The sequence below is a fragment of the Dipodomys merriami genome, unplaced genomic scaffold (genome assembly GCF_024711535.1).
Source record: "Dipodomys merriami isolate MVZ:Mamm:240054 unplaced genomic scaffold, mDipMer1.0.p SCAF_16, whole genome shotgun sequence".
NCBI classification, from domain to species: domain Eukaryota; kingdom Metazoa; phylum Chordata; class Mammalia; order Rodentia; family Heteromyidae; genus Dipodomys; species Dipodomys merriami.
Genome location: NW_027202937.1, coordinates 8,803,253 through 8,825,277, shown reverse-complemented (window position 1 = coordinate 8,825,277; position 22,025 = coordinate 8,803,253). Strand labels below are relative to the sequence as shown.

Here is a 22,025-nt window from a genome sequence, read left to right as displayed (position 1 = left end):
TGAGTTCATGCCCCACAACCAATAAAAAAAGTAAAATAAAATAAAGACAGTATAAAGTTAAAAACAAAGGATTTAGTGACTCACTGGCCCTAACAAAAGTCAAAATGACTGATCAACAGCTATAGTGTTCCAGCTAGAGAAAGGGGCAAGAATAGGGATGCTGTGCACAGCTGCTACATAGTATAGACATAGATTTTGTTTCAAAAACACAGGTGAAAATTCAGACCTCAAGCACAGACCACCATATAGATTTAGGGCCTCAGGGAGAGAAAGTAGTGCAATGACTGGGTGTTAGAAATTAGCAGAAGAACACACATGTAACTGCATTCTTTCAGATAACCTAACTTGCCAGATGAATACTACCTTATTCTACACATAGTGTTTTGTTGGTTTTTTTTTTTTTTTTTGGCGGGGGGTCTGGTTGTGGGGCCTGAACTCTGGGCCTGGGCACAGGCTAGCGCTCTACCACTTGAGCCACAGCGCCACTTCCGGCTTTTTTCTTTTTTCTTATGTGGTGCTGAGGAATCAAACCCAGGGCCTCAGGCATGCAAGGCAAGCACTCTACCACTGAGCCACCTTCCCAGCCCTATACATAGGAGGGCTGATTTATTTAGACTGATTTATTCTAGTAAGAAGCTTAAAATTAATTTTTCTTTCCTTCCCAGAATATGAATTAGCAGAAAGAAGCTAAAGGCAAAAATAGTACTGTAATAACATTTGTCAAATATCTGAGCTTAAACACGCTGATTTGAAGTTTATTTATAACAAAAGAAAAATAATTAAGAGAAAAAAATCAAAACAAAAACCTAGTACACCAATACTACCCCTGTTTTATAGTCCTTGTGAGAATCTACCAAGTTTTAAAAGCATATTAACCAAAATGTCAGTGTTTGGTGAATCTGCAGAATGGAACATGGAGGGCATTAATGAATCTGGAGAGTGAGAACATGGAGGTTCCCTATACTCTCTCCCGTTGTGTACACTTGGAAAATTTCATAGTAAAATAAAAGGATGGTGGAAGAAGGCTACATACACTTTATTTTCCAAATTCTGGCTTAACATTGTATTCACAAACTGACAGGTTGAAACCCTTTTGTACAACTATTTAACTTAAGGATAATTTTTTTTTAATGAGAGTACAACAAAGCACAATATGGGAAAAAAATAAAGTCTGAATTAAAGCATAAAATTCTAGCAGATAGGGTTGGGGGTTTAGATCAGAATTAAAGCCCATCCTTGGCATTCAAGAAGCCCTGGATTCGATCCTCGGTAGGATTGGGGGGAGGTGAGGAGGGACTTGTAGCAAATACTTTTCAAATGTTTCCTTCGTTCTTAACAGACTAGTGGAATTTAGTGTATGTATAAAAGGCAGGAAAGGCCTCGCCTGTCATTTCAGAGGAACACAAACATGTTCAATAAATGGAAAAAGTGAGTCTATCCACACTGATCTCAAGACAACTGTCATTTTTCTTTTCAATGAACTCGTTTTGTTGGAAGACACATAGGCTATATATAAATGCATGGTTTTGATTAGCAAAGGCAAAAATAAATGTGTCTACAATATCAATGATTAATTTGCTGAAGCATCTATTTAGCCCTCCAGATACTTCTAACTTGTAAATAACCAAACTTCCTGATGAAGATGTAAAAGAGATTTTTTATATCAATATCCATATATGATACCTAATCTTAAATTGCAATGAGCATATTTTTAAAAAAACCATACAAAATCACCAGGAACTAGTGGCTTATGCCTGTAATCCCAGATATTTAAGAGGCTGAGATCTGAGGCTCTCAGTTGGAAGCCAGCCTGGGCAGGAAAGTCCAGGAGACTCTTACCTCTAATTAACCACTTAAAAACTGGAAGTAAAGCTGTGGCCCAAAAAGGCAGAGCAGATAAAGCTCAAGGACAGAACCCAGGCCCTGAATTCAAGCCCCCTGGCTGGGGGGAAAAGGGAGGAGGGATCCCTACACAAAATAACTTCAAACAATTACACAACATGGTTGTGTAAACCATGATTGAATAGATTTAATCCAATTAAGTTATTGAGACTAAGAGAGAATTAAAACTAGTAGCAAGCAGCAGATTCACTACTTGCCAATGACCATGAATAGTTTATGTGGTTTGCAAGCAGGAATCTTGCCCCCCTATGATAAATAGCACTGCCCAAAAGTGACAGACATTTTGGCCTCCATTTATCTAATAAGTTTCGGGACAATAAAGATGGTATGTTTGTGCAAAATCTAGCACACTGTAGGTATGTAACTCTAACAGGAATAATCACCATCTTCAACTCCCAGAAAGTTATCACTAGGTATCAGTCTCTTTTCCTGAGTGATGTGAATAGAATTACAAGATAAAACAAGGTTTCCTTGTTAGCAAGTCCTGCCTCAAATCATATTCCAGATCCTGTTTCTTGCCTAGCATGCATCAAGCCCTGGGTTCGATGCCTCAGTACCACATAAACAGAAAAGGCTGGAAGTGGTGCTGTGGTTCAAGTGGTAGAGTGCTAGTCTTAAGCTGAAGAACTGAGGGACAGTGCCCAGGTCCAGAGTTCAAGCCCCACAACCCACAAAAAAAAAAAAAAAAAAAAAAAAAAAAACACAAAAAAAGCCAGCCCAGGCAGGAATGTCCATGAGACTGTTTTCGCTGGTCTTGGGGCTTGAGCTCTGGGCCCAGTGCTGTCCCTGAGATTCTTTTTCTAAAGGCTAGCGCTCTACCTCTTGAACCATAGTGCCACTTCCGGCTTTTATTGAGTAAGTTATTGGAAATAAGAATGTCGTGGACAGGCTGGGAAGGTGGCTCAGTGGTAGAGCGCTTGCCTTGCATGCCAGAGGCCCGGGGTTTGATTCCTCAGCACCACATACGCAAAAAGAAAAAAGCCGGAAGTGGCGCTGTGGCTCAAGTGGTAGAGCGCTAGCCTTGAGCTGAAGAGCTGAGGGACAGCGCCCAGGCCCAGAGTTCAGGCCCCATGACCGGACCCAAAAAAAAAAAGAATGTCGTGGACTTTCCTGCTTCAGAGGCTTCAAACCAGGATCCTTAGATCTCAGCCTCCTGAGTAGCTAGGATTACAGGTGTGAGCCACCAGCACCGGGCCATGAGACTCTTAACTACAATTAACCACCAGAAAAGCCAGAATTAGAGTTATGGTCAAGTGGTAGAGTGCTAGCCATGAGCAAAAAAGTTCAGGGCACTTAACTTAGCCCTGAGTTCAAGTCACAGGCCAGAACAACAACAAATTGTGTGGAGGATACAATGTTTTGAAATTCTAGTTTGGAAGGAGATATGTCTTATAAGAAGGAAATGTCTCATTGAAGCATAACAGTAATTTACATAGGGAAAATTTCATTTTCTTTTTTGTTGGTCATGGAGCTTGAACTAAGGGCCTAGGCACTGTTCCTGAGCTCTTTTCTTCCTCGCTAGTGCACTATCACTTTAGTCCCTAGCTCCACTTCCTCTTTTCTGGTGGTTAACTGGAGATAAGAGTTTCATGGATTTTCCTGCCTGGACTGGATTGAACCACAATCTTCAGATCTCAACTTCCTGAGTAGCTAGGATTACAGGCATGAGCCACCGTCGCCCAGAATAAATTATAATTATTAACTATTTTAATTGTTACTATAAAGCTGATGTACAGAACTGGCTTAAATTACTTTTGACACATAAAGAATAATTGAGAAAGTCAGTTGTATTTCCCAATTTAGATTACTTTAACTATAAATTTAACTTAATACATTCCTTTTTTTTTGGCCAGTCCTGGGGCTTGAACTCAAGGTCTAGGCATGTCCTTGAGTTTCTTTTGCTCAAGGTTAGCAATCTATCACTAGAGCTACAGTGCCACTTCTGGCTTTTTCTGTTTATGTGGTACTGAGGAATCAAACCCAGGACTTCATGCATACTAGGCAAGCACTCTACTACTAAGCCACATTCCCAGCCCTTAATAAATTCTTTAGAAACGTATCTGTTTACACATGTAATAAATTTGTATACATAAATATCACGTAACAGTTTTCTGCATTATACACGTATACAAAAGTTGCTATATGTATATAGGTGTATATAGCTCTGTTTATCCATTCTCTCTTATATGTGAAACCCCTTCTTGTCAATAAAATCTTGCTGCACCAAGAGGAGCAAAGTACATGTCCACGAAAAGACTGGTACAGAATGTTCATAGCTGCTTTTCCACAATAGAAATAAACTACTGATTTACACACAAAATAGAGACATTTCAGAACTGTTTAGAACAAGAGTATGTAATATACGGTGTCATTTATTAAAAACAAGAACAGGCAAAGCAAAGGTATGATGATAGAACTAGGACAGTGGTTGCTTCTAAGTAGAGGCTGGGGTTGAATGAAAAGGGGTACAAGGGAGCTTTCTGGGGTGATGGAAATAGTCTATAACTCAACCTGGATGATGAAAATTTAAGTGTACACTTCTATGGGTAATGTCAGTTTCCTGTCTTTTCTTTTTTTCTTTCTTGTGGGTTGTGACTCTTGAACTCTGGGCCTCAGCGCTATCCCTGAGCTCTTCAGCTCAAGGCTAGTGCTCTGCCACTTGAGTCACATTGCCACTTCCGGTTTTCTGGTGGTTAATTGGAGATAAGAGTCTCACGGACATTCCTGCATAGGCTGGCTTTGAACCTCAATCCCGAGTTCTCAGCCTCCTGAGTAGGTAGGATTACAGGCGTGAGCTACCAGCGCCTGGCCTCCTGTCATTTTTTTTTTTTTTTTTTTTTTGGTCGGCCGTGGGGCTTGAACTCTGGGCCTGGGCGCTGTCCCTCAGCTCTTCAGCTCAAGGAGAGCGCTCTACCACTTGAGCTACAGCGCCACTTCCAGTTTTCTGGTGGTTTATTGGAGATAGGAGTCTCATGGTCTCTCCTGCCCAGGCTGGCTTTGAACCTTGATCCTCAGATCTCAGCCTCCTGAGTAGCTAGGATTACAGGCGAGAGCCACCAGCGCCCGGCTCCTCCTGTCATTTTTAACTTAAAGAAAAATGCAAGACTAGGAACTTCCCATATATCTTTCTCCAGATTCACCAATTATTTGTGTATGTTCAGACTTAGTAAGCTAAAGGAGATATATGCATTTTATGGCATGTAAGTTTTATTTACTTTTTACTAGTACTGGGGCTTGAATTGAGGACCTGGGCACTGTCTCTGAGCATTTTTACTCAAGGCTAGCACTCTTTAAGCCACAACTCCATTTCCAAACTTTATTTCATTTTATTTATTGTTTTGCTTGTTCTGGGGCTTGAACTCAGGCCATGGGCACTGTCCCTGAGCCTCTTTGTGCTCAAGACTAATGTTCTACCATGTGTGCCACGGCACCATTTCTGGCCTTTTCTGAGTAGTTTATTGGAGATGAGAGTCTCATAGACTTTCCTGCCCAGGCTGGCTTTGACTGTCATCTTCATATCTCAGCCTATAGGTGTGAACCCCTGGAGTTCTGCTCAAATTAAATTAAATTAATTTATTTGTATTTTTTGTCAATTCTGGGGCTTCAACTCTTAAGCTTCTTTTGCTCATGGCTAGCACTCTCATGCATGCAAGGCAAGCACTCTACCACAGAGTCACCTCTCCAGCCCTAGGCTGGCTTTGAACTACAATCCTCAGATCTTAGCCTCCGGAGTAGCTACCATTGCAGGCATGAGCCATTGGCACCCAGCTCACTCAACAATGTTTTATGCTGAGACAAAACCTAAAGTGTGTGTTAATATTAGAAGGCTTTTATTGTCTTGCATTTTCCAAAAAGTTAAACATGGAAATAATTTCACTAGTTAATATTTAACATAGATAAAGAACATTCCATGCTTATTCAGAATATATGCTGATAAAGATTCAATCTCTAGGATGTTTTCTCCATTCCAAAAAGGAACTTGCTGCAACATTAAGTCTGTGATAAAAAGATATTTTAACTCAGAATTCCACTGTGAAATTTGCAGGTTACAGCAGAAGAGGTTCTTTCGTTTTTCAGAGATAGGGACATTAGGAAACATAAATCTAATTTTGTGTATGTGCTCGCTATTCCTGAGCTTTTGTGCTCAAGACTAGTGCTCTAACACTTGAGCCGCAGCACCTTTTTTGGTGGTTAATTGGAGGTAAGTCCCATGGACTTTCCTGCCTGGGCTGGCTTCAAACTGTGATCCTTGAATCTCAGCCTTCTGAGTAGCTGGGATTACAGGTGTGAGCTACTGACACCCAGCAACACTAATGTAATTTTTGAAGAAATCAATCTGAAATTTCCAACCTGGCTTGTTTTGTTTTGTTTTGTTTTTGGGGGGGTCGGTCATGGGGCTTGAACTCAGGGACTGGGCACTGTCCCTGAGCTTTTTCACTCAAGGCTAGTGCTCTACCACGTTGAGCTACTACTTCCAGTTTTCTGGTAGTTAATTGAAGATGAGTCCCATGGACTTTCCTACCGGGGCTGGCTTTGAACCACAATCCTCAGATCTCAGCCTCTGGAGTAGCTAGGATTATAGGAATTAGCCACCGGCTCAGAACTCCAACCTAGCTTTTGATATAATCAGGTGAACACTTTCAGGGGACTTCTCATTCTATAAATTGCCAACACTACAAGCAGAATGCTACAATGGTTCTATAAATTTACCATTGCTCCTTTTACAACTACAAAAGGGAAAAGGCAAACCTTTTTGTCCTTGATCTTTCTTTCATATACAATTCAAATAGTTTACATTTTCATCTTAACAAAAATTATGGGCCCTCTTATGTTTCCTAACTATGTCGGACTATTTACTTTAAAACCCATTATTTCACTTTGAAGATATATGATTTCATTTTGGTAATAACTACCTATTTCTAAAAGAAGAAAATGAACCTTGACTAAGTCTTAGTTATTATTACAAAACTGGCAGCAACTCCAGTGACAATCTCCCTTTTCAATATTGTTTGTGCCTGATTGTTATAGAAGACTAAAATTTTGTTCTCATCTTCAAAATATTTTGCTTCTAGATCAAGTATAAAAAACAAGTATACCCAATGTGTAGACCCCAAACTCCCTCTGGTGGTTCTTTGGTCTCGTTAATCAAATGTTTACAGAAGATTAGTAGCAATACTAAATTAAGCATAAGTTCACACAGTCAGTTCTCTTAAAATATGAGTATTTCTTTTTTCTTTTTTGGTCGGTCATGGGGCTTGAACTCTGGGCCTGAGTGCTGTCCCTCAGCTCTTCAGCTCAAGGCTAGCGCTCTACCATCTTAAAATATGAGATACAAATTATTTCGAATACTAAAATTTTACTGTTGTAAATATTGCTATAATACCTTTACTAATCTATTAGCTACAACCTGTTAATACATATGCCTGACAATAAATTATTTTATTCAGTCCTAATGTACAGAACTGCCTTTTACACAGTAAATAAATGTCTTGTTTGTATATCATACATACATGGTTACTGTTTTAAATAAGTGTAATTTTTACATTTGGGGAGAGATACAATGTTAGAGTGTTAAAATGCACTAAAGGGCTGGTAGTGTTGCCCAGTGGCAGAGTGCTTGCCCAGCTTGTACAAGGCCCTGGGTTCAATCCACATAAAAAACAAAACAACAACAACAAAAAGTAGATGCCAGTGGGTTACAGCTGTAACTCTAGCCAACAGGAGGCTGAGATCTGGGCAGAGCCATCACCCATGAGACTCTTACCCCGAGTTAACACCCAAAAAGCTGGTACCCCTAGCCGGGCGCTGGTGGCTCACGCCTGTAATCCTAGCTACTCAGGAGGCTGAGATCTGAGGATCGCGGTTCAAAGCCAGCCCGGGCAGGAGAGACCGTGAAACTCCTATCTCCAATAAACCACCAGAAAACCGGAAGTGGCGCTGTAGCTCAAGTGGTAGAGCGCTCGCCTTGAGCTGAAGAGCTGAGGGACAGCGCCCAGGCCCAGAGTTCAAGCCCCACGGCCGACCAAAAAAAAAAAAAAAAAAAAAAAGCTGGTACCCCGAGTTAACACCCAAAAAGCTCGAAGTGATGACTTACCAAGTGATAAAGCACTAGCCTTGAGCACAAAAGCTCAGGCACAACACCTTAAGACTAGGATTAAAAAAAAAAAAAAAAAAAAACAAGCTGGGCACCGGTAGCTCCCGCCTGTAATCCTAGATACTCAGGAGGCTGAGATCTGAAGATCGAAGTTCAAAGCCAGCCCGGGCAGGAAAGTCTGTGAAACTCTTATCTCCAATAAACCACCTGAAAACCGGAAGTGGCTCTGTGACTCAAGTGGTAGAGCGCTAGCCTTGAGCTGAAAAGCTGAGGGACAGCGCCCAGGCCCAGAGTTCAAGCCCTACAACCTTAACTGATCAACTAAATTGTAACGCCCAAAAAAGCTTCAGAATTATAAAATGGGAGTATTTGTTCCTTTCTGTTTTTTTAGGGCCTGGCTCTGTCCCCGAGCCTCTCTGTGCTCAAGGCTTGTACTCTACCATGAGCCACAGCACTACTTCCAGCTTTTTTTTTTTTTTAATGTTTATGTGGTACTAAGGAATCGAACCAGGGTTTCATGCATGCTAAGCATGCTAAGCACTCTACCACTAAGCTACATTCCCAGTCCCTGTAAAATAGAATATTTGTTTAGCATGTATTAATTACTAAAGTTAGTAGACCAAAATATGGACAGCATATGTTTCTTCAGGAATTGTGAAAAAGTATATTAAAGTCCTATAGAGGGGCTGGGATGTAGCTTAGTGGTAAAGCACTGGCCTAACAAGTGCAATGTCCTGGGTCCGATCCCCAGTACCAAAAAAGAAAAGACAAGTGGCTGGGAAGGTGGCTCAGTGGTAGAGCGCTTGCCTTGCATGCATGAGGCCCTGGGTTCGATTCCTCAGCTCTACATGAGCAAAAAGAAAAAAAGCTGCACTGTGGCTCAAGTGGTACAGCGCTAGCCTTGAACTGAAGAGCTGAGGGACAGCGCCCAGGCCCAGCCCCACGACTGGACGCCCCCCCCCAAAAAAAATACAGTTAAAAAATAAAATCCTATAAATATATATATATATATATATATATATATATATATATATATATATATATATATATATAGGGGCTAGGAAGGTGGCTCAGTGGTAGAGCACTTGCCTTGCATGCCTGAGGCCCTGGGTTCAATTCCCCAGCACCACATAAGCAAAAAGAAAAAAAAAGCCAGAAGTGGCGCTATGGCTCAAGTGGTAGAGCGCTAGCCTTGAGCTGAAGAGCTGAGGGACAGCGCCCAGGCCCAGAGTTCAGGCCCCATGACCGGACCCAAAAAAAAAAAAATAATAATAAAATTAAAAATATATATATGTATGTATGTATGTATGTATTTTAAGCCGGGCGCTGGTGGCTCACCCCTGTAATCCTAGCTATTCAGGAGGCTGAGATCTCAGGATCTCGATTCAAAGCCAGCCAGGGCAGGAAAGTCCGTGAGAGTCTTATTGCCAATAAACCATCAGAAAACCAGAAGTGGCACTGTGGCTCAAGTTGTAGAGCGCTTGCCTTGAGCTGAAGAGCACAGGAACAGCGCCCAAGCTGAGATGAAGCCCCACAACCAAAAAAAAAAAAAAAAAAAGTGTGTGTGTGTATAAAATTTATTTTTCCCAGTCCTGGGGTTTAAACTCTGAGCCTGGGTGCTGTCCCTGAGATCTTTTTTGCTCAAGGCTAGCAATCTACCAGTTGAACCACAGTGCCACTTCTGGCTTTTTCTGGTGGTTAACTGGAGATAAGAGTCTCACAGCCTTTCCTGAGTGGGTTGGCTTCAAACTGAGATCCTTATATCTCAGCCTCCAGAGTAGATAGGATAACAGGCATGTGTCACTACCACCCAGCTGGCAAGGATATTCTTTTTGTTGTTTTGTTGGTCGTGGGGCCTGAACTCTGGCCTGGGCACTGTCCCTCAGCTCTTCAGTCAAGGTTAATACTCTACCACTTGAACCACAGCACCACTTCTGGCTTTTTCTGCTTATGTGATGCTGAGGAATCGAACCCAGGGCCTGATGCATGCAAGCAAGCACTCTACCACCGAGCTACCCTCCTGGCCCAGGGCAAGGATATTTTTAATGTCAGGTACAACATGTGTATTACTACTACATAAAGCAGTATTGACATCTGTACCCATGTCATTTGATCTACTCTTCAATCTAGCTGGGTTTTGCAGCTTTGTTCATCTAAAAATAATTACTAAGGCCTGGACATGTAGCTCAGTGATAAAGTAAGAACCTGGTTTAATCCTCAAACTGACAAAAAAGAAAGAGGGAAGGAAAAAGAAGAGAGGAGAGGGGAGGAAGAAAGAAGAGAAGACAGAAAAAGACAGAAAGAAAGACAGAAAGAAAGACAGAAAGAAAGACAGAAAGAAAGACAGAAAGAAAGACAGAAAGAAAGAAAGAAAGAAAGAAAGAAAGAAAGAAAGAAAGAAAGAAAGAAAGAAAGAAAGAGAAAGAAAGAAAGAAAGAAAGAAAGAAAGAAAGAAAGAAAGAAAGAAAGAAAGAAAGAAAGAGAAAGAAAGAAAGAAAGAAAGAAAGAAAGAAAGAAAGAAAGAAAGAAAGAAAGAAAGAAAGAAGGGTTGAGAAGGTGGCTCAGTGGTAGAGTGCTTGCCTTGCATGCCTGAGGCCCTGGGTTTGATTCCTCAGCACCACATAAGAAAAAAGCCAGAAGTGGTGCTGTGGCTCAAATGGTAGAGTGCTAGCCTTGAGCTGAAGAGCTGAGGGACAGCGCCCAGGCCCAGAGTTCAGGCACCACGACCGGACCCAAAAAGAAGGAAGGAAGGAAGGAAGGAAGGAAGGAAGGAAGGAAGGAAGGAAAGAGAGAGAAAGGAGGGAGGGAGAGAAAGAAATAAAGGAAGGAAGGAAGGAAAAAAGGAAGGAAGGAAGGAAGGAAGGAAGGAGTGATTCTTACCAACACTATCATGCCTCAAGCTCAAAATGTGCCATACTTGAAGGTAAGTACCTGACAACTGGTCCCAATTTTTGTTTGTTTTTTGCCAGTCCTGGGGCTTGAACTCTAGGCTTGGGCACTATCCCTCAACTCTTCAGTTCAAAGTGAGCACTCTAGGGCTGGGAAGGTGGCTCAGTGGTAGAGCGCTTGCCTTGCATGCATGAGGCCCTGGGTTCGATTCCTCAGCACCACATAAGCAAAAAGAAAAAAGCCAGAAGTGGCGCTGTGGCTCAAGTGGTAGAACGCTAGCCTTGAGCTGAAGAGCTGAGGGACAGCGCCCAGGCCTAGAGTTCAGGCCCCACGACCAGACCCAAAAAACAAAACAAAACAAAACAAAGTGAGCACTCTACCATTTGAGCCACTGTGCCACTTCCAGTTTTCTGGTGGTTAACTGGAGATAAGAGTCTCACGAACATTCCTGCCCAGGCTGGTTTGAGCCTTGATCCTCAGATCTCAGCCTCCTGATGGTCCCAATTTTTGTTATATAGAAATGATAATCAGCTGGGCGCTGGTGGCTCACGCCTGTAATCCTAGCTACTCAGGAGGCTGAGATCTGAGGATCGCGGTTCAAAGCCAGCCCGGGCAGGAGAGACCGTGAGACTCCTATCTCCAATAAACCACCAGAAAACTGGAAGTGGCACTGTAGCTCAAGTGGTAGAGCGCTCGCCTTGAGCTGAAGAGCTGAGGGACAGCGCCCAGGCCCAGAGTTCAAGCCCCACAGCCGACAAAAAAAAAAAAAAAGATAATCAACATGCTTAATTGTAAAAGTGAAATGTGGTTGATAATCATATGGTAAAGTTAACATGTTAAAGTGGACATAAACCAGTAATTAAAATATCTAAAAACTGAATTTTGAAATGGACTTTTAATTAAAAGGTACTTTCCCAATTAAGTGCTGAAAATATGCTTTTTGTGTAAATACAACTGCCTTTGATATTAATTGTACTTATGCAACACCATAAGATCAATAATATAAGCCCTCTAATTACCCGTAGTATTTAAATTCTTGTGCACTAGAGAGTAATTAAATTATCTAAAACAACAAAAGCCCTCATCTTTAAAAATCCCTTACAGTTATTTAAGAAAAATAAACTCACTCTAAATAAGAGTAATTGTTCAATCAACCAGCTGTTCTAACCATCAAAAAGTCAACTTTGCTTTTTGTTAGCAAGAACCTCTTTTGCAGGTAGATACACCAAAAGGTCATTCTTTCTTCTTGGAACTAATTCATTCTAAGCTCAGAAACCTTTAGGAAACTAGACATTCCAAAAAAATGCGCTCTTTTCCAATCTAAAAACTGAAAAGATTTTTTAAAAAACTGAAGATATGTTTATTTGAAACTGATTAAAATTAGGTTTTTGAAAAAATGTTTTTAAAGGAGAAATGTATTCAAAATTCCCATCAAAACTTTAAAAAAAAGATTCAAAAACATACTTGTTTTGTTAAGTGACAATGACTTGTTTTGTTGGAGTGGCAATATTTAACCCTGTCATTTTAGAGATATAAAACAATTTATAAAGAGTATCTTTGACTATTTTTATCTCAATTAGTCACAACTAAAAGCTAGATAATAAAATGATTATACAATTAAATATTAATACATTAGCAATTTAAATAAAAATTAGTAACTCATCTTAAACTAGGGCAGGGTGACATTGATGAAGATGCATTGTACACAATGGAGGGTTAAATTGAAACCCCTTTGTAGAACTATTTGAAGATAACAAAAAAAATAATTTTAAATAAGAGTCAAACATCTCTGAAGTATAAAGCTACCCAATATTCAGCACACAAGACATGTTAGAAGAGAAAAACGGAGACAAGGAAATGCAGCGTTTCTCACAGATGAGTGTTATTAGTAAGTAACTCCATCTTAAAATATCTGTAACAAATAATACGGTTTTTGTAGAATCCTTAAATGGATCAGGCCCATAACTGTTAGACTGTTAATCAGGTCAGTTTGAGAGAGGGACAAACAGAACACGGTAGGTGAAATCAAGATAGAGAAATACTTTTCCACCAGAATGAGCATTTTTTTCCCCCCAAGTGCACCCTTGAATTTTGCTTGACACCCGGAGAAGCAACTACTCGGATTCTCCTGGTGCAAAGCCGGGGGAACAGAACTCCCACAGACTATTTACACACACACACACACACACACACACACACACACACACACACACACACGCCTTAACTCCACAGACTATTCACACACACACACACAGACTATTCACACACACACACACACACACACACACACACACACACGCCTTAACTTTTCCCCCCTGGTGCGCAATCTCACCGACCACCCTGTCCTGGGAGGGCAGAGAACGTGCACGGCGGTGCTCAGCCTGGCTGCCCTGGAAAGCAACGCGTACTCCTGAAAAGTAAACCCAAGCCGGCTTCCCGCAGAATTTACTGAATGGCGGCCAAGCGCCGTGCACGCCGTCCCGAGGCTCGCTCCGGGATAGCTCGAGTTCTGCATTCTCCACTTACAACTTGTACCTTCCCAGGCTTCCGCCACCCCGGCACAAAACCGTTCTGAAAACGAGCCTTAAAAACGCTCCTCGGGACTCCTAAGGGGGCGGGGGCGGGGGGGGGATCCATCCACATCCTCCCCACACCCCCTGAACACCCGGGCCCCGCGCTCCGGCCGGGGACACCTTTCCAGACCATCAGCAGGGCGGAAGTCGTGTGCTAAGGTCCCAGAACAAAAGGACCCCTCGACCGACCAGGGCCCTAGACTCACACGGGTCACCTGCCGGCCCGGCGCCGCACCGGCACCCCGCGGCCGGGGTCCGAGCGCGGCCCGGCGGTTCCCGGTGTCAGGTCGCGGGGCGGCAGGTGAGGGCGGTGACCGCCCCTCCACACCCGGCGGCGGCCACGCGGAGGAGGCCGGCGGCGGCGGCGGGTCGCTCCGTTATCCTCGCCCTCCCCTCCCGGGCTGCCACTAGGTGAGCGGACTGCATCGCTCGTGGTAGTTAATTGTGGGGTGCCTGGGCAGGCCCCCCCACACCCCGATTTCCCGCGGCTCCCCGGCTCCTGCGCTCCGGCTGCCGGGGTCCGGAAGGCGAAGTTTCGCTCCCGCCCGCGGCGTGGCTGCTCGGGCGCCGCCCGGCTCTCTCGAGGGTCCCGCGGGCAGCCGCAGCGGTCACTACCGCTGGGCCTCGGGCGGTATCGGGGGCCGGGGGGGAAGGAGGGGGGTCTGCCGGCCGGCGGAGCCGCGGCGGGACCTGTCACCCGGGCGGGAAACAAAAGCCGAGCGGGGACGGACGGGCGCGACCGCCTCGCCTCGGGGGAGCGCGGCGGGGGCGGGAGCGGCTCCGGCGGCTGCCCGCTCCGCGCCTCCCGGGAGGGAGCCCCGGCCCGCGGGCCCCTCGCAGGGAGTGGGCCTCCCGCGCCTCACCTCGAGGCTTCCCGGGCTCCGTTCGCCCCGGCGCGTGAGGGAGGCGGGAAGGTGGCCGGTGGCGGCGGGACCGGGAAAGAGGGAATTGGGCTCCCGGGGCGCCGCGCCCGCCCGCTCTAGTCCCCGCGGCCCTGGCGCCGGTACCTGTCACGGTGATAACTCACCGGCTCCGTCTCTTCAGCACGCCGTTCACCCCGCAGCCCGCCCAGCAGGCTGCCCGCGCGCCGGACACCGCCGCCCAAGACTGGCAGCGTCCGCGAACCGGCCCGAGTCCCCCGGGCAGCGCCCGGCGCGGTCCCGCCCCCGCCGGCCGCAGGACCCGCCTTCCATAGGGCCCTGGGGCTGTCAGTCCGCCCCCAAAAGGCGCGCGGGCTGCCTCTCCGCCTGACCGGATTGGTGGCCGCGCGCCGCTCATGCAAATGAGACCACGCCCTGCTTATTTGCATCCGGCTTCTCCACACTAGCCCACGTGTCTGGCCCTTGCCCTTTGTGGGGGCCAGAGAGAAGGGATGGAGGAAGCTAACTGACACCCCTCAGATCATTTCCTACCTCTAGACAAACTAATGCTCAAACAAGCTCGTTGACTTTTATGTCTGTCTCGGCTTTCTGAAGGCTCTTCCCCTTCGATCAGGACAAACGGTCAGTGGGAGAGCAGACTAGGCTGGCCCCTGGAAGCAACCCTAAGAAGTCAAAAATGCTCAAACAAGACCGGGGAGATCCCACCTCTAGAACCAATTTGCCACATAGCACCTCCCTCTGGACACCCAGTAACTGAAAACTATGCTTTCCCGTGGCTCTCTACCTTTCAAACATGATTTCGCAGGTGATGAAGACAGAAGGGGTTTAAAAAATGGCTATGTTCTCTCTACCCCAGCCCAGCTCCTGAGTAAGGAGCGCTGACCAAACCCCGCATCAAGACACCACCACCACCACCACCACCCCCAAAAAAGATGAGCAACTTCTGAGTCACTCGCATAGAGACAGACTCCAGAGCTGCACCTGGGCCTTGGGGACTTCAATTTAACTCCTTCGATTTTTTTAACATGTGTTTCATTTAAGTAATGTACGGAAGAGTTTCAATTCACTACTTCAATTTTTGAGGAAATGCACCTAAAAACCCATAGCTAGTTATCCTGTAGTTAACCTGTAGAAGCCTTACTGTCTCATGGTGGAGTTAGAAGTCATGTCTCCTGGCTCCAAATCTGTTTTTTTGTTCTCTGTCAATGTCAGGTATTTATGAAGAGCTTCAACAAGTCACCATGTTGGCTGGTGGTATAATTATTCATTCTGTGCCTTCAAGAAAAGACACTGATTGGGCTGGGAAGGTGGCTCAGTGGTAGGGTACTTGCCTTGCATGCATGAGGCCCTCAGCACCACATAAGCAGAAAAAGCCAGAAGTGGTACTATGACTTAAGTGGTAGAGCGCTAGCCTTGAGCTGAAAAGCTGAGGGACAGCACCCAGGCCCAGATTTCAGGCCCCAGAACCGACAGAAAGGAAGGAAGAAAGAAAGAAGGAAAGAAAGAAGAAAGAAAGAAAGAAAGAAAGAAAGAAAGAAAGAAAGAAAGAAAGAAAGAAAGAAAGAAAGAAAGGAAGGAAGGAAGGAAGGAAGGAAGGAAGAAAGAAAGAAAGAAAGAAAGAAAGAAAGAAAGAAAGAAAGAAAGAAAGAAATTTCCTGGTGTGCAGGGGTCCTGTCTCAGCCACTTGGAAGCTTCCTCTTCATGAGCTGCCAGGATATCACTGAAACAATAGATTTGCATTGTCTCAAAATCACAATGTTAGTTGGGTGCTGGTGGCTTACACCTTTAACGTTGGCTACTCATGAGTCTGAGATCTGAGGATCATGGTTCAAAACCAGACCAAGCAGGAAAATCTATGAGATTCTTATATCCACTTAAGTACCAACAAGCCAGAAGTAGAACTGTGGGTCAAGTACCAGCCTTGATGGACAGTGCTAAGTCCCACTGCCAAAACCAAAACCAAAACAAAACAAAAAAGAAGTTGATCAAACCTACCATATCAATGTCATTTAATTAAGTACCTACTTAAGCTTTCAAAGAGCAAGTTGTAAGTACTGTGCAGTGCCACTTAGACCGAGGTGAGAAGACACTGTGCCAGCCCTGAAGGCCTGAAGCCTAGGCAGCAGGGACATCTACATCACATTTCAGTGCCGCCCATGTGACAGAGGTGGTGGCAGACAACTGCAGAGGGCACAGCCAGGGCTCCATGGGAGGAATCAGCTCTCCTTGGAAGAGGAAGGGAAGGCTTCATTGACGAGGTCATATTTGGAAGATAGAGTAGGTGTTTGCCAGACTGTGATCTGTAGATGAGGAAGGAGGGCAAGGACTCCCAGTAGAAGGAGGAGCAAAACAGCACACAGACCTGGAAAAGCCTGGTAACTGCGGGAACAGTGTGACATGGTATAGACAGATCTGCAGGCTGTGTGGACTTGTCACATGCTCTGGGACCAGGCTTTTCCAGGAGGAAGACAGAAAAGCCCCAGAGGCTGCCAGGCTGTGTTGTAACACACCACACAGCAAACAACAGGCCCTGTAGATACAGCTGCAGGCTTTCCCCCCCTCACACCCCCCACCCCCACCAGGCCAGAGTCTGTGGGGAACAGTCAGTTCCACAGTTCCGGTGGCAGCCTGGCTCGTCTTCCCCACTCCCCCCACAATCCATTCTGGCCACTGCACCTACCCTCCTCTGCGTTTGGAAGCACGTGTGCTTGCATTTCCTCTAAACACGGCTGCTCTTCTCAATTCAAAGATGACATGGACTATGGCTGCAAACATCTGGATATGGAATGAACAGCCCTAGCCTCAATTCATGGAACTGTTCTTTTCAGGGCCTGTCACTGAAGCTGGCTGCTTGACCTGTATCGTTACACAGGGCCCCAAACTTAGAATGGCCCCATGCCTGGCTGTCACCATATTGACATTCTCAGTAATTTTTCAACAAGGGCCCTGCATTTTCACTTTGCACTGGATCTTGCAGATTATGCAGCCAATTCCGCCTATCCCTTAGTACCCCTGGGTGTGTTTGTGATACAGCTCAAACCACATCTCATTTTTAAAGCATTTGGCATTCACTAAGTTTGTTCACATGCTTGTGTCACTTGATTCTCACCATGGTAATATGGGATGGGCTTGCATTACTTTTTATTCTCATTTACTAACTGAGAAAGCTAGAGTTCAGCAATCCTGTCCAGGTGGTCCAACAATAGCAAGAGACAGAGCTTATACTTGAACTTGAGTGGGCTGACCACCAATCTCCATTTTATTTACTACGAGCTACCTCTGGCTTGATTTCAGAATTCTGCCAGAAGCAGCTTGGCACAGTAAAGAGGTACTGTTTTAAGAGGCAGGACACATGTTAAAAGGGATATCTAAGCCAGGTACCAGAGACTCATGCCTGTAATCCTAGCTACACAGGAGGCTGAGATCTGAGGATTATGGTTTGAAGCCAGCCAGAAGAGGAAAGTCCAAGAGACTCTTATTCAATTAGCCACCAAAAAGCCAGAAGTAAAGCTGTGGCTCAAGTGGTAGAGTACTAGCCCTGAACAAAAAAGTTCCAAGGGGAGCATTCAGGCTGAGTTCAAGCCCCACTACAAGCATACACATACATGTGTGCACACATATACATGCACATGCACACATGCATGCACACACACACACAGGCTAGCCATCAGCTTATAGCTGTCACCTTCTGAATAGTTTTTCCTTAGTTTTGAACAATTATAGAATTTTATGGTAAGCCGAGTCTAGGCTTTCCATACCAAAAAATAAAAAATAAAGTAATGGGGCTGGGAAGGTGGCTCAGTGGTACAGTGCTTACTTTGCATTCATGAGGCCCTGGGTTCGATTCCTCAGCACCACATAAGCAGTAAAAGCTGGAAGTGGCGCTGTGGCTCAAGTGGTAGAGCGCTAGCCTTGAGCTGAAGAGCTGAGGGACAGTGCCCAGGACCAGAGTTCAGGCCCCACGACTGACAATAAATAAATAAATAAATAAATAAATAAATAAATAAAGTAACACCTGCTAGAATTGAGACACAGAATCAGCAAAGCTACAGAATACAAGATCAGACACAAGTAACTATTATATTTCTGTATACTTGCAATGAATAACCCAAAAAATGAAATTAATAAAACAATTATTTTAAAAGAGAACAATTAATTCATAACACCATAAAAAAGAATAATATAAAATGGAATGTGTTTAGCAAAAGAAATGCAAAACTAATCCTCTGTAAATTACAAAACACTGAAAGAAATTAAAATTAATAATTGAAAAAATATCCTAGGTATACACATTGGTTTAACTTGTTTGTGGAGGTGTGGCACTGGGGTTTGAACTCAGGTCTGAAACTTTAGTCACCTTGATCTGTAACCTCCTGAGTAGTTGAGACTATAGACATGAACCACAGACCCAATCACTGTCTTAACATTGCTAAGATGGAAATGCTCTCTAAATTAGCTTTCAGATTCCATACTATCCCTTTATAGGTTCAGATTACTTATAGAAATTGGCAAGCTGAAACTTAAACTCATGTTTAATTGCAAGGATCTAATCATTTTAAAATGTCAAAACTGGCCAGGCACTGGTATCTCAAACTTATAATCCTGGCTACTCAGTAGAACATCTGAGAACTACAGTTCAAAGCCAGCCCATCCAGAATCTCCAACTAATTAGGAAAAAAAAAAAAGCAGCTAGAAGTGGATCTGTGGCTCCAGTGAGAAGAACACCAGCCTATAACTAAAAAACCAAGAGAGAATACAGGTGTAGAGTTCAAGCTCCACCATCTTTCTTTTTTTTTTTTTTTTTGTCGGTCGTGGGGCTTGAACTCTGGGCCTGAGCGCTGTCCCTCAGCTCTTCAGCTCAAGGCGAGCACTCTACCACTTGAGCTACAGCGCCACTTCCCGTTTTCTGGTGGTTTATTGGAGATAGGAGTCTCACGGTCTCTCCTGCCCGGGCTGGCTTTGAACCGCGATCCTCAGATCTCAGCCTCCTGAGTAGCTAGGATTACAGGCGTGAGCCACCAGCGCCCGGCTCCACCATCTTTCTTGCTCATGGCTATTGGTATACAACTTAAGCCATGCCTCCACTCTGTTATTTTGCCTGTTAATTGAATATAGAATTTTATGGACTTTCCTACCTAGGCTGACTTTGAACCATAATCCTCAAATCTCAACCTACTGAGTTGCTATGAGCCACTAGTATTAAAAAAACCAAAATTGATGTATATGTGACAATACTATGCTTGCTTTTCTGTTTCTTTTTCTTTATATTTTTGGGATTCTATTATATTGACATGCAAAACAGAAAAGACCAGACAATAAAAAATAATTTATGCTTTAAATTTTTCTGTTTTGATGATACATATAACCTTTATTTTATTTTATTTATTTAGTGCCAGTTCTGAGTCTTGAACTCAGGGCCTGGGTGCTGTCCCTGAGCTTTTTGCTTAAGGCTAGCACTCTATTTTTGAAACACAGCTCCACTTCTGGCTTTTTATTTTTATTTTTTGGTAGTTAATTGGAGATAAGAATCTTGTAAGTTTTTCTGCCTCTGTTGGCTTTGAACCTCAATCCTCAGATCTCAGTCTCTTGAGTAGCTAGGATTATAGGCATGAGCCACTGGCCCCTGGCATACATATAACCTTCAATTCTAGAACCCCAAAGATCAATATATTAAATGCATGCATGTGTACTTTGGCCTTGCAAATCCATTTAATGTAGCAGGCACTGTTCTAGGTAAATAAAACAGACAAGATGATTTTTTTTTAAATCAGTCCTGGGGCTTGAACTCAGGGCCTGGGTACTCTCCCTGAGCTTTTGCGATCAAGGCTAGTGCTCTATCACTTTGAGTCACAGCTCCACTTCCAGTTTTCTGCTGGTTAATTGGAGATAAGAATTTCATGGATTTTTCTGCCCAGACTGGTTTTAAACTATGATCCTCAGATCTCAGCCTCCTGTGTAGTATTACAAGTGTGAGCCACCAGCACCTGGTTCAAGATGATTTTGTTTAAGGAGCTCACATCTTCATGGGGCAGACAGGGTAATGTGATTTAAAAACAAACAAAGAAGTGTTGAGGACAGCATTAAAAAGGTTCTAGAAGACATCAGGGAAGACTTCTGAGGAGGTGGCACTAATGCTGAAAGATGATCAAGGAGAATTCCTAGAAATAGTCGGGTGTGTGTGGTAGTACATACCTGTAATCTCAGCACTCAAGAGACCTAATGTTGGAGAACTTCAAGTTTGAGGCCAACTTAGGCCTACAGAGCAAGTTATAGGCCAACTGTGAGACCTATCTCACAAAACAAAAATGCAGTGTAATATGACCTAATGGCCTCCCACTAAGCCCCACCTCTGAAAGGATCGACCACCTCTCAACATCTACACACTATGAAGCTAGTTTTTGGCACATGAATCTTTTTGGGTGGGGAGAGGGACACACTCAAATCATAATATTTGGGGGGGAATAGCAACACTTAATCAAAAATAGCAACACTTAATCAAAAAGTGCTAAAAATAAAAAGATTGACGATATCAAGAGCAGGCCAAGACAGGACACAAGTAGGAGCTCCAATTCAGCCCCTTTGTTTTGTTTTTGTTTGTTTGTTTGTTTGTTTGGGGTCCAGTCGTGGGGCCTGAACTCTGGGCCAGGGTGCTGTCCCTCAGCTCTTCAGCTCAAGGCTAGTGCTCTACCACTTGAGCCACAGCGCCACTTCCGGCGTTTTTTCTTTTGCTTATGTGGTGCTGTGGAATCGAACCCAGGTCCTCATGCATGCAAGGCAAGCGATCTACCACTGAGCCACCTTCCCAGCCCCAATTCAGCCGCTTTGTAACAGAGATGGGCAGTGTCTTTTGAGGGTAAGTATACATATACACTTGCCACCCAACTCTGCAATCTGTTCCTAAGAGAAAAAAATATACTAGCCAGGCACCAATGGCTCACCTGTAATCCTAGCTCCTCAGGAAGCTGAGACCTGGAGGATCACAGATTGAGACCAGCCCAGTCAGAAAGTCCACAAGATTTTATCCTCAAATAGCTAGTCAAAAGCCAGGCTGGAGTTGTAGCAAAAGTGGCAGAATACCAATTGTGAGCCAGAAAACTGAGCAAGTGCTAGAACTTGAGTTCCAATCCCACTCTGAGGAAAAAGAAAAAAAAAGGTATGTATTGTGTGTTCCATTCATCTGAAAGTTTAGAGCTACAAATCTAATCCACAATGACAGAACATAGATTAAGGGTTGTTTGAGCCAAGTAGGGACTGATTGCAGAAAGGAACAAGGAAACCTTTGGGGTGATGGAACTAATCTGTGTTGTGGTAGAGGTTACACAGACAAATGTATTCATCAACACTCATTGAGCACAGCACTATGAGGCTGAAGCTCAGTGGTAGAACAGTGAATTGCTTTGTGGGAGGGAGGGTTCCAGCTCAGCATGGCAAAAAGGAAAGAGAAGAAAGAGTTTGTGCTGGTGGCTCACACCTGTAATCCTAACCACTTAGGAGGCTAAAGGTCTGAGGATCACAGTTCAAAGCCAGCCTGGGCAGGAAAGGCTGTATTGCCAATGAACCAGAAAAAAAGCCTGAAGGAGATGTGTCTCAAGTGGTAGAGTTACTAGCCTTGAACACAAAGCTCAGGGAGAGTGCCCAGATCCTGAGTTCAAGCCCCCAGAACCAGCATATAAGAGAGAGAGAAGG

At 44.2% G+C, this 22,025-nt stretch overlaps 1 protein-coding gene across 2 annotated transcripts in view; it reads right to left on the bottom strand.

Annotated features, from left to right (window-relative positions):
* Fkbp5 (FKBP prolyl isomerase 5) overlaps positions 1-14,577 on the bottom strand; it is a 103,652-nt gene extending 89,075 nt beyond the window's left edge. Inside the window, exon 1 of one of the 2 annotated variants that reach the window (XM_070023900.1) lies at positions 14,486-14,577. The gene's annotated coding sequence lies outside the window, so the exon portion shown is untranslated. Of the gene's footprint in view, positions 1-14,465 lie in introns of both variants that reach the window. The other variant, XM_070023901.1, reaches the window with a different exon arrangement.
* Positions 14,578-22,025: the final 7,448 nt, after the last annotated feature.